This window comes from Triturus cristatus, chromosome 1_2, assembly GCF_964204655.1.
Source record: "Triturus cristatus chromosome 1_2, aTriCri1.1, whole genome shotgun sequence".
Classification (NCBI taxonomy): Eukaryota; Metazoa; Chordata; class Amphibia; order Caudata; family Salamandridae; genus Triturus; species Triturus cristatus.
The window spans coordinates 887,043,872-887,058,687 of NC_140580.1; the positions used below are offsets into that span (position 1 = coordinate 887,043,872).

Consider the following 14,816-nt stretch of genomic DNA (forward strand, 5'->3'; position numbering starts at 1 on the left):
TGACTAGTCACGCAACAGACTTCACTATGGAAGGGGCGGCGGTTGGAACAGGTTTTACATAAATGGGGCACTATAGGCATTACTTGCTTAGGAAATGTGTGGAAGGATACATCAGTGAATCCTTTCAGGACCTACAAACCCAGTTTTCACTCTCCGCCATGCAATTCCCTAACTACGTACAGTTGAGAAATGCACTCTCCATGCACAGAGTGTCACTAATAAACCCTCCAGAATACCATGTACTTGAGACAAAGTTACTTCAAGAAACCCTATCTACAAGATCTACAAGTCACTACTTATTAACTCCCCCAATATTTTTGATCCTCTTAAAGAGAACTGAGAAGCCTGGGTGAGACCCTTGCACAAGACACATAGGATGGATGCCTGCATGGCCTTCAGGGTGCTGCCTATCTCCTTGTATCTCTGACTTATCCAGCTCAGTTACTTACATTTTACATATCTTACAGCTATGCATTTCTGGAAAGCAGGCACATGGCTTTCTCTGAACTGCAAATGGTGCGCCTCCTCGGAAGGCAGACTTTTATCATGTGGTATGATCTTGTCTGCTATTATGCACTACTGGTAGGTGATGGGGGGGGTACGGTTGGAGATCCTCGAGTGCACAGTGGAACTCTCCCCAAGGGATGCTCTGTTAGACATCCTGGAGGACCTGGGGGAGCCTGGTGAGAACGTGCATTGGTGGGTATGGGCACATTGCTCGACAAGAGAGACATTGCCTGGCACTGGATTGCTAAACACCTCCCTACAGTAGTGGATTGGCAGAGGGCTATGGATTGGTGCACCAAACTGGAAGGGCCCATTTATCTAGCCAGGGGCTGACCACGCATGCATACAAAAATATGGGGTCGATGGTGGACTTACTCTGAACTTGGTACTGGTATTGGTGATGAATGATAGGACAATTGGTGTGCGTGCTTTCCTGTTTTACTTGCTATGTAGCGGAGGGGATGACGAGCTTTATGGGCTTGGCGATGTTTGTGTCTCTTAAAATGTTAAAATTTCGCTGTAAAACAAAGTACAACTAATACATCTCAACTAAATAATTTGAACATAGGATTATGTGCAACTATATTTAAACAAGCATTGGCATAGCCAATAGGTCTCGCCTTTGGGACCTTATAAGTATTTAGTTATGCAGCACAATATTCTTGATGCAACAACATCAAGTGTTGCATGGCCACACACTTATAAGGTCCCAAAGGCGAGACCTATTAGCTATGCCAATGCTTGTCCTCTTCTGTATGTAGACCGGGGGCCATCTTTGAGCTGCGATGCCAGAATTGGGTGGCCCAACTTCTATTGACAGTAGTTCTCATAGACATAGTAGTCTATGGTGATAAAAACCCTGGCCTACATTTGAAATCTTCAAAGCTGGTTATTTGGAATGCAAATTGGAGAGGTTTCCCCTCCTGCTTTTTGACATGCGATTAAAAAAATGTTTTTAAAAACCTTTCAAACAAAAAAAAAACCACATGGAGAGTTTATTCACAATTGGTGATTTCTCTCTGGTTGGTGGCGAGTTGGTGGCCAGCACTTGTACTTGAAATCAGGGGTGTCCAACGCAGGCCCTCGATGGCCGGATCTCGGCTCCACGATCACAGACAGTGACTAAAAGGAACTCTTTTACTAAATCGGTGTCCATCCTCAGTGCTTCAAATGGAAATCCTGAAGTGCTGGTACTTACTCCTCAGAGGACCTTCTTGCTCCTAAATATTTCCCAGCCCTGGTGTGATGTTTTTTCAGCAGTGCTTCATGTCACTCAGTTTGCCCCATAACAGAGAAAGGGGCAGGGGCGGGGCAGAAGAGCTGGAAAAGAAGGTAACGGACCAGGGGGAGAGGAAATGAAGTCATGTGAAAGAACCAATGAGAAAGGAGCCTTGTGAATGGAATAATCTTAGACAAATCTTGTGTGTTGTATCACACAGCAATAGAGCTCAGCTGATGCCAACGTTAGGACTCCGGTCTGCAAGGAAGACGCAGCAAAGCTTGGCAGTGGCTTAACAAATTCATGGGGCCCCATGGAGGGTTGGGGTCCCACCTGCACCCCAGGGGTCTGTGTTATGCCCCAGGAGCACGGCCCTTTCAGCTGGTAACTTCACCACAGGATAAATGTTAGCCTGCACTTTCTGTTTTACTGTGGGTTGCAATTGCCAGTCGATTCCAGGTTTCACAGAGGCATAACAGGATTCCCCGCAAATATCACAATTAACTGAGCCGCTGGTAGAGAGGGCCACGGTGTTTATTTTATGGGGTAGCCCTTAAAACTAGGATGTTTGTGGTTCCAAGCACTTTCAGCATTGTCAGAGGGCAAACTGAAGCATACAGAGAAAGCGATTTGACCATTAAGTTCAGTTGGTGAGCTGGGACTAGGAGCACAATCAGTAAACATCGACTTGCTAAAAAGTCCACCATTCTGGCGCTATATTCTGTCCTAAGCATCTGGGTGCAGCAGTGTCCGCTCTTTGGTTACAGGGCGTGGGGGAGGGGCTGCGGCAACCTGTCCGGTCCCTGTCACATGGAAGCCATTTTGGTATTTTGTTTTGCTTGCATGGGTGTTGCGTGCACTGCCAATCCCTGGCTGCTTTTCAGAAGCACAGCAGCTCGGAGGCCTTCAAGTCCCCCAGCCTGTGTCATGTATGCAAACAGGAGGTTAACAGGATTTCGTGCCAGCGAAATTTACAAGCCATATTTGTTTTCTCTGGGAGACTTGGCCAACCCTGCACTGTGGGGGGGAGGCCCCACGGGTGAGCCGAGAAGCCTACACCACAGGCATGCCTAAGATCACACCGTGCGATGATGCGATGCTGGGATACAACTCAGAGAACAAGCCATACACACCCTTCCCTGTGAAGGAGTGACAAGAATCACAGGTAACTGAGTAAATGCGGCTATGGAAACAAGATATCCCTGTGTAGCGTTGAACACATCCTAAATATCGCCAGTCGTATTTTAACCTGCTCTGTCCTGGCACACTGCCCCTATCAGACCCTTTCCGGTGATGTGCCTCCTACAAACATAAAGAAATGAAGGAACTCAGCCCCGGCTCATTTAAAGCGCCACCTCTGATGAAAACTTCATATTGACATATTTGTAGAAATTTGTATTGTGTCTAGTCTGCTAGTAGGAGGGGCTTTCAGCACTGTCATTCACCAGTGGTACCTGGAATAGTGAGTATGTCATAATTAAAACAATTAAGAGTGCTATAATGAAGAAATACAGCAATGAGAAATATAAAGGAACATTTCAGAATGGCTGATAACTCATTGTACAGTAGGTTGACCATGGTAGCCTTAAAACAAGCGCTGAAAGACAAGCGCGGCCCCGCGGTCGTGAAAGGTAAAGCCTCGCGCACTCTGGACTTTCGGGTACGTTTACGAGCTTCTAGGCAAACCCAAGGGGGTTTGAGTGAAGCATGGCCAGAAACGCCACGGTAGGGAATGGGGGCGCGGCTTCCAGGCTCAGTCCATCTACAGTGTTTACCTTACGGGAGCGAGCAGCGGCGGGTGCGATAATTGGAAACTGATGGCGCCGCTGCTCGCTCCCGCAAGGTAAACTCCGTACATGCACGAGGGCTCATTTTAAACTGTGCAGTACGTTCACGAGTTTCCCAAAAAGTACGGATTGATTCCAAAAGGTGACTCCAAAGCAGCGCTCGGGCGCTGCGTAGGCGAGACCTAAAAATGGATATGAGACTTAAAAGTTTATATTCTTACCTTCTATATTCTGTCCCACAATCTTTTTGACATTGCAATATGTTTGACTTGCTATTTGTGTCTTATGATATTGTTAAAACAGTGTTTATGTTGAATACCGTTCAACTGTCAGTGGTCAGGGACCTCTAATGTGCTACTCTATTTTACCATGTGAGCACGCCATCTCATTGTGGGCACATGAGGCGCTCCCTTTACTACTTAATTCCTTTCTTATGTGATATAACGCTCAGCAGTTTACAATTTCTTAGATCAAGGTTTACTGTTCCACACATAAGGTAGGATTCTTTTTACATATGTGCTTCTTTGCAGCTCTGTGGTTTCCTTTTTAACAGTATAAACAGATGAGGGTAACTCTGTTCCCTTTCTTCGCTCTCCCCATATTTTGGCCTTTTAGTAATGGCACTACCAGAAGTAGCAAAGGTAGTCTTTCAGATTGCTAAAGTTACGCTTGGTTGAGACTTTAATGTAAATCTCTTTGCCATCCACCTACCTTGGTGTGTTAATGCTCTGTTTCAAGTATGTTGAGGCTAGGGATAACCAGGTGCATGCTAATATTGAAGCACTAATTAAAACAAATAAGAGGGTGGAGGGGTAGGATCGAGGTTGTTTGAGTCGTTATAACACTTAGGCCCACATGCATCAAAGCAAAAACCGGTCGCAAACTGGCAGATTCTCAGAATCTGCCCCTTTGCGACCAGTATTTTTGCATTTGGGATGCATCATCCCAAATGCAAAAATCGCAATTTAAGTAATCTCTAAATTGCAATTACTTAAATTGCGATTGCATTTAAGGAATTCAAATTGAGATTCCTTAAATGCAATGCATTAAAGTAAAAAAAACAGCGATTTCGCTAATTGGGGGAGCAAATTACCATGAAGTTGAACTTCATGGTAATTTGCTAAAACTTTGAAAAATGCATTGAAGTGCATTTTTCAAAGTTCCATTTTACACACACACATGCCCTTGGGGCATGTGTGTGTGCAAGATGTACTCATATGCAGATTTCAGGGGTGCAACAGGGTGTCCTTTTGACACCCTGGCACCCTTGAAATTACATTCTCAGTTTGTGATTCTCTAATTGAGAATCGCAAATTGAGAATGTCTTCCCATTCATTCCTATGGGCATCTAGGCCCATTGGAATGAATGTGGATGTATTCCTTAATTGCGATTCGCAATTTGCGAATCGCAATTATTAAGGAATGTTTAGAAATCGCTATTTTTTAAGCGATTTCTACATGCATAGCCTTTTGCTATTCCTTATTAGCGAATCCTTATTTTTCGCTAATAAGGAATCGCAAATGGCATTGTTGATGCATGTGCCAGTAAGCCCAGTGCTATTAAGTGAAACCTCCACAAAAGACAAGAATTAAAGTCAAAACCATACAGGTTTATCAAAATTAAGTTCATTACAGATGGCAAAAAATGTCATTAGTTATATCATGGGGAATCAGCAATTAAAAGTTAATCAATGTGAATCAAAATCAAAATATGCAAGAAGGTTAACACATGGTCATTTACAAAAGCAAGTAGAAGCCAGAAACAATCTATAGTTCAGCAAGAGGACCAAAACAGACTCTGGGGCCGATTCCGATGTCGTTCGGAAACTGTTTCGAACTAATCAGTCTTGGAATCGTTTCTGAACGAATCAGGTCCTGTTAGTCCGAATGACCGATTACAATGCTTCCCAACATCGTTTGGTCGAACTCTCATTGACTTGAATGGGAGCCTGGGTTCTGAACGAGAACACAGGCTCTCATTGAGAAAAGGGGTGGTTGGGGAAAACCTTGCACCCTGTGGCAGGCACCCCATGCTGCCTGCCACACTGTGCATGGTGGGGAAGAGGGTTCCCATGGATACCCCCACGGGACCGATTCAGAAGGCCCCAGGTGAAGAGGACCCCCAAAGACAGATTCCGACAGCTATTTCGAGTCAGGCAGATTGAATCGGAACGGCTGTCCGAATCAGTCATCGCACTCGCTCGTTTGGTAACCATGTCCATAGAGCTGTACGATTTGGATCCGAAAAACTCGGCCTGTCCGAGTGCCTTTCGGAACCGGTTCGGACTGCCCGAACGGTTTACAGGCATCGTAATCGATCGTTGGGAAATGTGTACGATATACGATATCAAAAATAATTGTAACACTTTTTATTATAACTTTTCAACATGCGCTCAGCACACACGTTGCTCTACAACATAGCTTAAAGACGTTGGTAAAGCCAATAGCTTTGGCTAAACACTTATAAGGTCCCAAAATGGAGACCTATTGGCTATGCCAGTGCTTGTTCTGTGAGGGTCTTTTGTAGTCTAATGGCATCTTGCAGCTACGATTGCAAAGCCAGATTCTATTTTCAGACTGGAACTACACAGATTGCAGTGTGAACCACCCAGAAGGGCTACTTCTTGCTAAATACCACCCTTTTTAGGTCTCGCCTGACCCAGCGCATGTGCTGGTCTGGCGAGACTTATTGAGAGGGCTCCAAAAAGTGCTACCAGGCCAGCCTAGAGCTACAGTGCATGTGCGCGGGCGTGCGCGCCGCGCTTTACCGCGATTACTTTCACTTTTATGGCCGCTTTGATGTTTGATCGTGATCACTTTCACTTTCGCGGCCGCACGGCCGCTTGGCATAGCCAATTGGTCTCGCTTTTGGGACCTTTATAAGTATTTAGTTATGCCACTGTTGCATGTCTAAACACTTATAAAGGTCCCAAAGGCGAGACCTATTGGCTATGCCAATGCTTGTTTAGATTCTCAATATGCTGCCAGACACTGCCACCTACTGGCCAAATCCTGCAAAATACCTCAGACAATCATCCTCTACCATAATGCGCTTCTAACTTTTACTGCTCGGAGGGAAAATGTAACACATTTAAAGTATTTGTATTGAATATGAGAGGGGTATTGTCAGTGTACGTTTATCAATAAAATATATGTTTCTGCATGTTATAATTACATTGAGGCTTCTTTTAACAAATGTATCTAAGCACTAGGACACAGCGCGAGGCCTGGTGTCCGCTTTATAATGCCTAATAAATTAATACGTGTTACTTGTTTAAAACCCCTGGTTTTAATTAGGGTTTTAGAGTGTAGGCTCTGTGGGTGTAACCTGCTAGATGTGATCAAACAGACGAGAAGCGTGTGAACTGCATACTGCTGTTCCTTAGGGGAAAATTGAGGAGTGTGGACATGTTAAAAAAAGAAATCAATCAGAAAAACATATAACCAATGAAATGGAAGTGGTGAGATTCTAAGTTGGTACAAGTATCGGACACGGTAAGAGGCCTACCTCCCAATGCGGATCGGACCTCAGAAAACAGCATTATGTCTCTCAAATCCCTTTACTAAAAGGGGAATTACTAAAATGATGCCAGGGAAAAGTGACTAGTGACAGGAACAATATAAAATGTTTACTATTTGAAGGAACTCTTGCATCACTTTTATATTTCCTGATATGCAAATTGAGTGGGTTTTTCACATTTCGCGATTGCACGAGGGACTGGTCCGAGCAGAAACAGGCGCTAAGGGAACTGCAAAAGTTGATGTCATCCGCAGCTGAGAGACATTTTCAGCTGGAACCAACAAGCACGTTTCCCTCTGGTATCTTGTGTATCATTTGTGCACGAGGTGTTCTCTTGCGTTCATTTTTCACTCTTGATGCGGGCCTACAACATGCCATGCAATATGTATCATTTTGTGTAATTTCTATGAAAATTATGAGCATTTAACGAGAGAAAATGTCCACATGACGCAATTAAGTTAGCAACGAAAACCCGAAAAGGCGATTGTGTAAAGTTGTCAGCCTACATTAAAATTTGTAGCAGACTTAATTGGTATACTTATAACTCTACTCGTGCATTACAAAGGAGTGTTGAATCCACATGTGATCTGGTTTAAACCGGTGGAGGAAATGATTGAGTTTACGAATGAAGCATTAGAAGATGAGGCAAACGAATCCAAATTTGATTTAATGGAAAATGAGGAAGGCCCACAAGTTGTTATTCATAATGCAATTTTTTGGCCATTGAGAGATAAAGATTCTCAACAACTGTGTTTGACAAATGAAAATGAAGTCTGCAACAAGTTGTTCACCAGGGGACTGAAAGCAGAAGTCAAAGTTCTTGTAAGTAGCGTGCTACTCACCGAAAAAGCGCTTCAACACAGAGGATAGCGAGTGCTATATAAATGCAAACCTTTCTCCCTCTTCTATCCCTGCAATATCCTTCTCAATCTAAATAACTGACTAACATATCTACCACTCAAATTACTTTCATATTTTCACTGTACGAATTCACAACTAATCCTTTATGGGTTCCGTAGTGGCATGCTACTCACCGAAAAAGCGCTTTGACGCCTTGTCAGGGGTAGCAAGCGCTGTATAAATGCAATTACAATACAAGTAAATAAAAAAAATGTCACAAGCTGCTCTTAATACACCTGGAGAGACAAAATCGAGAGATCAAGCTTCACTAACTAACAAGCCCATCGACAGGTGAGCGATATCGTGACCAGATTTTGAAAATTGATAATGGTGGCATTCCACAAACAAAGAAGTAGGACTACAATTGTTGTCAACTGTGGTGGACAGAATAACTTAATTGACAGCTCTCACCAACAAAGGAAACACAGACAATGAGGCGCTAAGAGGAATTTCATGCAACTTTTAAGAGCAGTATTTTCTTCCGTAACACAATTCCTTTCTGATGAGAGTTGCTAACTAATTCTGTACTGGGACACATGAAAATTTGTCTCTCTATGGGCTCAGATGACCCTTTATGGAAAACAGAACTTGAGCTAAATATACTGAAAGTTGTAGGACATGTGGTGAAATACTGGACCTGTCCAATACAGTGAGTCAGGTTACCCTATGTAAAAAAGCTACCATCTATGACCTTGAAAAATGTAACAAATCAAAATACGTTGAGGACATACACCTTGTATGATGGACCTTTAAAAATAAACAGAATATAGACTATACCAAAAGCGGCCTGTAGGAATAACGATGAGCTTGGCTGGAAGTGGGTTGTCTGGGCAATTGCATCAGAGAAAGGATTGATGTTCAGTCTCATCTCTGGAATAACACCTTGAATACAGTAACTTTTAAAGTGGAGCAGTGAGGCAATGTTATTCCTGGTTATAAAATGTGCTCAAGAGACAGGAAATAACAAAATGGTAATACCAGTGAAAGTGAATTTAACAAGTAGGTGGTGTTGGTGAGAAGAAAAAATAGGGAGTGTATGGACATTCCCTCAGAGGGGCTGATGAATCTGACCTCCTCAACCTCACAAGCGATGCAGTGAAATGAAATGAAATGAATGAAATGAAATGAAAAGGAGTTTTATAAAGCGCGACTGCTGCCCAAGGGCGTCCAAGCAGTGCAGAGGTCAATCAGCCTCTACAAGTTTCTGTCAAATAATGCCCCCCTTAATAATGTTGAGAGGAGGTGGGAGCCCTGAATCCATGTATTGTAATTACTGTGTATATTTCACCCTGGACTGAGCAGTGGTGGCTGGTGGATTTTAAAAATGGTGAGACTATTACAGAACCCAGTATAATGTGCAAGCGTAGCAAGCGAGCCCAAACTGAAAGAGTGGATGCATGGAGAGTGTTCCCGCCACCACAAGAACATTTTGAAAAAAAGAATTGAAATGGTGAACTTAACAGTCTAAATGTTATTAATAATTTTGAAAAACTATCCAAATTAATTATTTTAAAGCACAAAAAAAGATTAGGAGCAAGTCGAAAAATATGCAAAGCAAAATGCTTAATTTGTCTGTCTGTGTTTACATATGCATTTCTTTGAATGCAGAAAAGAGAGACCCAGTACAGATGGTCCAGCTAGAATGAGTCCAGTGAGCCAACTGCTTCTTCTCCAAAGCATTGCCAGAAATACACCCTTGGCTTTTTAGAAGAATAGTATTTTCCCACCACCAGGGGCCACTAAAGAGGTAGCTCATTGGGGTAATGTGCTTACTGCAGAGAAGTGTGTGCGATCAGATGTTTCAACTCCTTGTGGGGCCGGCTCAGCCATCATCCTTCTACAGGCATACTGGGTGAAAAAGAAATGAGCCATACGACCTTGTGAAATATATTTTCAACAGTAAGACATCTGCTTAAACTGTAGTTGAAGATCATGGAAGAGGACATCCTGGTGAGTTTGTTGTTTCCTTAGGCACCATATGACTTAAAGACAGCACAGCTGAAGCAGAATTTGCCACGAGGCAAAATAAAACACACACCTCTGCTATCCATGAGGCCAAGTCATGAAGCCACCCCCCAACCCAGTACTGAGTAACATAGCCTTTAATAAATAAGCAGTGATTAAAAATAGAGATGGTGAACCAACAAATTAACAGAGTGAGCCGAGCCAAGAGTTGACTCTTGCTCTAGGAGTCTGTGCACTAGCCAAGCCCTGAACATATTTAGAATGTAAATCACGCAACAAAAATCATGTTCGAATATGATAAGGTGTCTTCAAAATTCAAAAAGTGCATTTCTTTGCCACTTAGACGTATGTCACTATGGTACATCAGACTTAGACAGTATTTTTAAAAGTGAGATTTTAACCATGAACTGAAAAACACTCCTGTCGTCGTCCTAAGGATTATGCTATCAGCGCATTAGGAGGCATTTCTGGGGTCATGAGTCTTAATGTACATGGAGCAACATATAGGCTATTAAACACAAGAGAGGTTTTTGTACACCATACTTTCAAAACTCACATATTTGAAGGTTCTTTCATATGTGGCAAAGAAGAGAAATTAAGCTTGGTGAAATAAAGCATTTGCCTAGGATCACACAGTTCATTCACACAGGGATGCCGGGATTGAGTACACTTTTTGAAGATTCACACTGTGCAATTCAACTACTAGATGGGTATCACTTTCTGACTTCAAAAGTTAATTATTTGGCCTTAATATTTTGAGGCCAAGAGGAGAGGAGGTGAAAGATAGAATCCACTTTTAATTTTTGACAGTTTTGCATTCAAGCCTGGCTCGTGTTTTCGGTGGCTTGCCCACTTCTAACTAAAATAGATTGTAGTACCTGAAGCCCATGTATTCCACTCATCACCTTATTTGCACGACTTGCTTACCTTGCATTCTCTCAAAGGAGAAGTTAATCACCTCTGACATTTTTATTTCATGTCCCTGTGCTTCAGTGCTTTTCACCGGATCCTTCTCTGCTCCTGAAAATGTCAATATAGTGCACATGAGGTCAGGGCCGGTTTTAGTGCGACCGCACTGGGCGTTGACTGGGGGTTGGAGCATCATTTTTGAAAATGTATATTATCATTTTAAAAGCACCTGCTGCCCCGTTCCTGGTCTCCAGCAATTTTCAGACATCAATTAAAATGTCAAGATAACTCCAGTGATTAATCGTCCGGAGGTTTGTCTAGTGGAAGTTTTGACTCATCCTAAGGTAGTGCAGAGGGTTGAGATGCCTGCTGCTAAGAACCTGTACCATGCAGATAACGAAGTGCATATAACGTAAATAGGTCAGTGGGTTACTGCTTCTGTAAGAGAGCTCCTTTTGTTACTTGTCGTTTATAAGACAAAATCCTAATATAGAACATTGAGCAACTAACTGTCATCCTAGAGCTGCATACAAACTGCAAGGTATATGTTAGCTCTATATGCCCAGTCTTTCATCATCCTAATCTTGTGGAAAGGGTTCATTTGGGTAGAAAACAATCCTTACTATGAAAGAGAACCCCTAACAATAATGTTAACGTTTCAAATTCTGAATTCATGCTTTTCCAGATTAAGGACTCAAACTATATGGCCTACTAGTATCGATGACATATCACTCCTACACTACACCTTGTAGTCCTGTCTGATGTGACATTTCCCATACACTGATTTGCACACATACGATTGTCTCTGTGCAATGTGTGTATGGTGTAAAGTGCGCTGACACCTTACACTAACATGAGTGGTGCTATAAAACTAAATGAATCTGAGAGGCCATGGTTATGGTAGACTTGAGGGGCACTGTTAAAGGGCGCAAGAGGTGAGGGAATCTGTGGCAGAGGTGGTCATTGGGAGGGCCAAAAGACGTTGTCACACAGGGCGCCACCAGTGCTAAAGCCGGCTCTGCATAAGGTTACTATAACTAGTCCGGTCATGGGCAGATTGTGTGTCTGTCTTCTTTCTCATTCCAGGAGTGGAGCCTCTTTTTCTCCTATGATTCCAGTGCACTCAAAAAGAAGAGACTCAGCTTTATCTCCGCAATGCGACTTTTCAAATGCTGCAGAATTTAAAACATGCACATGTGCTCTTTTTTTATCATCCTCTGTTCTGCCTCTCCCCTCGTGATGCCCTACAGTGGTTCCCACCCACTCATACATTGTTTACCCCAGCCTGCCTTGATAGTTTAAATGAATGTAGCTCCACTAACCCTGCCCTGGGCCAACCCAGTACCTGCCTTTGTAATGTAACACCCCTCCGCTCTGATGTCACTGGAGTACCTTATGCTTCCAGTGGTTGTCTGTTGGGATGGAAAAGTCCCCTGCATAGTAAAGACATGTACCCGTGCCCTGAGTGTCCAGCTGTAATGTTGGGCAGGTCCCTAATGTTGATTTTTTGCCTTAGGCGAACACGGATCATGCGTCTGCACCATGACATAGGCCTGTCTCATGGAACGCGGTCTTGTTGGATCAGGAAGGGTGCCTAAAGCGGGACCCTCTGGGACTCTCGCTGGGAGCTGCCCGACACCCACTAACCACGCACGCAATCTAGGGTTCATTCTGGACTTAACGCTCTCTATAACCCAGCAAGTCAACACCGTCTCCTCCTCCTGCTTCAACACCCCCCGAATGCTCCGCAAAGTCTACAGATGGATTCCCACCAAAACCAGGAGCACAGTCACCCAAGCACTCGTAAGCAGCAGGCTGGACTACGGCAACGCCCTCTACGCAGGAACCGCGACCACACACTAGAAAAGACTTGGACTCCCCCGCCACAGCCACATCACCACCCACCTAAGAGATCTGCATTGGCTCCCGATCGACAAGAAGATCACTTTCAAACTCCTCACCCATGCTCACAAAGCACCCCACAACGCCGGACCAGCATACCTCAACGAACGACTGTCCTTCTACACCCCGAACCGCCAGCTCCGCTCTGCCGACCTCGCCCTCGCCACCGTCCCACGCATTCGCTGAACGACCACCGGCGGCAGCTCCTTCTCCCACCTCGCCGCAAAGACATGGAACACCCTCCCCTCCCATCTGCGGCAGACCCAGGACCTGCTGACCTTCAGGAGATGTCTCAAGACCTGGCTGTTTAACGAATTGCTGCCCCCACCCTTTAGCGCCTTGAGACCCTCACGGGTTAGTAGTGCGCTCTACAAATGCCTTGATTGATTGATTGATTGACCCTCATAGTGGTGGAAACTACCCACTTTGCCAAGAGTTAAGCACACAAGCATGGTGGTAGCAGCCTACCATGTACCGATCAGTAGTAGTGAACAAGACATTTTTACCCACCCTCACCCATGGCCTACATCAGGTAGATGTGGGGACTGTGTGGAGGGTGCCAAACCCACACAGCCTTGTTGCGGTGACCCCATATTCCAGAAGGGACTACCGATGAAGAAGTTGTGTGACCATCGTGCCAAGACTTGTTAATGCCTGAGCCATGACTCCATACGCTAGGTGAGGCTGCTGTAGTGTGTGTGATTATACCTGAGGAATAAACGTTGCATCCAGAAGGTGCCGCAGCAACCCTGTATGCAGATCATCAAAGATTTCAGGCCATCGCCCAGGACTGAGGTGAGTTTGTGCCTGGTGGGTGCTAGCCACACCGAAGGATCTGCCCTGACACCCCCCCGTGGGCCAGGAGGATGCCGTAGAGGACTCCTATCAGGAGCCGAAGGATTGAATTCCCCATCGGGAAGAACTTTGAAGAACTTTGACTTACCACATTGCTGTGGGCTGGACGCTGCTCCTATCGCTGGGAAGAACCACCACGGCACTCCATAGAGTGAGCCTGTGCTCACCTGATGCTGCCGTGTGTACCACAAGCAGCTTGAGTTCTTTAAGCAGGATTGGACCTCGCGAGTGCCCGCACTGAGGGCATCCACTGCAACACTGAAAGTTACGTGCTGCTGGAGTAAGTAAGATTTGAACTAGGGCCTTTGGGGCCCCTGGGGTTTCACTGCTAAAGGTGATTTGACTGAAATCCTAAAGAGTCAAAAGGGAACTCTTTAGTCCATCCTAGTTTTTTGCATTCCCTGATGCGGCCATCAGTGAATACGTTACACAAAGGAAGGTGGGACAGAGATTCCCCTGAGTTAGAAATGAAATACTACTTTTCTTATACAAGCAAGAATTCGGCTGGACATTGATTTATTGTTCATACTGTTTGCACTTTGAGTTATGATTGAAGTTCACTGTCTGGTGACCTCATCCCCCCAAGAGAGCCGTGACTGCTCGACGACAGCTACCACTGAGCGTCAAGTGCAGAAGAGGTACTTGGCCAAGCTGAGCAGGATCCATTGTAGGTCAGGCCCTGGGACATCAGGAGTAAAAGGGCGCAACTACCACGGTTGGACCCAGCAACTCCTGCTTGCCCCATGGGCCTCCAAAAGGAGTTTTGCCAAGGACTACCCACCATGTTTTGAGATCCACACCTGTCTGGAGAGGGCCTCTCTGCCTTCTGTGCATCTGCATACATGAGGCAGAGCCATATTCCAAGTGGGTGCCATGTTTACTTGGCCCTACTCGGAATACTTTTTTCCTGTAGTGAAGCAAATTCACATGGCAGGAGTTTACTTCACTGAAACAAAAAGTGTGATTGCCTTAACACAATGGCAGTTTTCTTCCTACAAGTTTCCTGCATAAGTCTGCATTGTCTTGCATAGCAAACAAGGACAAGGACAAATAGTGACCATTGTCTTGCGCAAATAGGGGGGCGGGTGTGGCCACCAAGACTAGGACCTAGTGGCCAAGATTCCATCAACATACAAATGTAAAGTTATAAGTCTGTTGCTACTTGGCTGTAGACCATGGGGGCTTAGATATCTGAAGAGCATCCAAACTCCTGAAGCCAGATTCTGAAACCATTGGTTATCACTATGTTAAG

At 44.6% G+C, this 14,816-nt stretch overlaps 1 protein-coding gene across 1 annotated transcript in view; it reads left to right on the forward strand.

The window, feature by feature from the left end:
* The window catches only part of LOC146868223 (taste receptor type 1 member 3-like), an 86,873-nt gene that overhangs the window by 58,452 nt on the left and 13,605 nt on the right, over positions 1–14,816 (forward strand). The gene's annotated exons all lie outside the window — the stretch shown is intronic.